We start from the raw sequence: 1,941 nt of genomic DNA, 5'->3' as shown, positions 1-1,941 counted from the left end.
ATCTTTGTTTACTTTATTCCTCGTCATTCTGTATTGATTTATTCTCCCTTTTTTTTTTTTTTTCTTTTTTTTTTTTTATATCAAACACTTTTTAAGTTTTTAACACTCCTAAACTGAGATTATTGCACTAAGCTCAGTTTTGATTCTGCTTTGGAATCAACAAGGCTGTTCTCTCTTTCACTTCAAATTATCAACTATCGGTCAAGTCTGGAGGGTATATGGTGGCTGCTCTAAGTTCTAACTTCCCCTACTTGGGATTAGAAGAGTGGAAAAAATGAACAAAAAGACAGAAAACAAGACCAAGACCCTATGGGACCAAACCTAATGTCTTTCTTCTTCTTCTTCTTCTTCTTTTTTTTTTTTTTTTTTTTTTTTTTTTTTTTTTTTTTTTTTTTTTTTTTTTTTTTTAGCTAGTATATGGTGTAGGGATGATGAGTAGAAAAAATCAATTAGTTTAGTAGGAATAAAATTTTAAAAATTAAATTAAATTAAAACATGTATACTGTATAGTATAGGAAGCTGTGTAGCAAAACCCTGTTTGTTAAAGTATTGAGTTTTGGTCTAAATATATTTTCTCCGTGGAAAATGATATTCTTTCTTCTTAATCTTATCATTCTTAATTACACTCTTAATTACACTAGTTGATGTAACATATTTAATTAGTAATTTTCTATTAAAGTGGATGACATAGAAAATCATTTATACCGTGTCGCTTTACCTAATGTATCTAGAAAAAAAAAAAAATTCTTTTCATCAGCTACTATTCACCACTCTATACCCCACACCTTATGAAAAAATCCACATACCCTATAAAAAATACCCTCACACGGGACCACACCCTATAAAAAGGTTATAGGTATGAGATATGAGAGTGAATAGTGATTGATGCATATAATTCCTCATTTAGAAATGACAAATTTAAGATAGAGAGTGGTTGGTATTGCTATATTAATTATATTGGCTTGGTTTGTTTTTATTTTATTTTTATATTTTCTACATATTTGTATAGATGATAAATCATAAGATATTATATCGTCTCAAAAAGATTTTTTGTTTTTATTTTTTTAATAAAAACCCATCATTTCATAAGAAATAGAGAAAGTGCACGTAGAGAAAATGACAGTATCTTCTCTTTTAAGTACTAACAAGCCTTTAATTAGTACGAAGTTACTTTCATTTGGTCTCATAAAGGACGTTTTGGTTTTGTTTAAAGGCCAGAGTGCTAGAAATATCTATATATACCTCCTGACCTTAGGGAGTCTCCAATGGTGTATTTTAAAGACCAAACTCATTAAAATTTATTGAAAATTAATGTTGAGTTGTTCGGTTTTAGACTCTCTTAATTAAAAATGATTTATTTACGTTTGCAAAAAGCTCCATTTTTCTAGCTGAAGAAAATTCTACAAATTAATGTGATAAGGTAGTTTTGTTAATTAATCTTTAATCTTTCTTTAAAAAAAAAAAAGATAATCGATAGAAGTGTCACATTTTATATAATAAAATGAGAATGAAATGAAAATATAATTTGTAGCTTTATTAAAAAAATGAGAACCCTTTTTTATTCTTTGGTTGGGATTAAAATAGTTTATTAATGGTTCATTTGGATATTGAGATGAGTTAAATAAAATATTATTAAAATATTATTTTTTAATATTATTATTATTTTGAGATTTGAAAAAATTGAATTATTTATTATATTTTGTGTGAAAATAATAAGATGAGATTGGTTGAAAGTATATTTGAATCCAAATGGGACCTTACTAAGAAAATATTACCATAAAAAAAAGCGTGCATATGATTGTTAGAAAAGATCATAGTTGAGAAAGATAAATGTTTCAAAACATGATTGTTGAAAAATAATAAAAAATGATATTTAAGAAAACTGAAGTTTATTCTTCAGCCTCAATTATTTATATTATATATCCATCCTATTATTGTATA

This window comes from Juglans microcarpa x Juglans regia, chromosome 6D (assembly GCF_004785595.1).
Source record: "Juglans microcarpa x Juglans regia isolate MS1-56 chromosome 6D, Jm3101_v1.0, whole genome shotgun sequence".
NCBI classification, from domain to species: Eukaryota; Viridiplantae; Streptophyta; class Magnoliopsida; order Fagales; family Juglandaceae; genus Juglans; species Juglans microcarpa x Juglans regia.
This window is presented reverse-complemented; position numbering follows the sequence as displayed.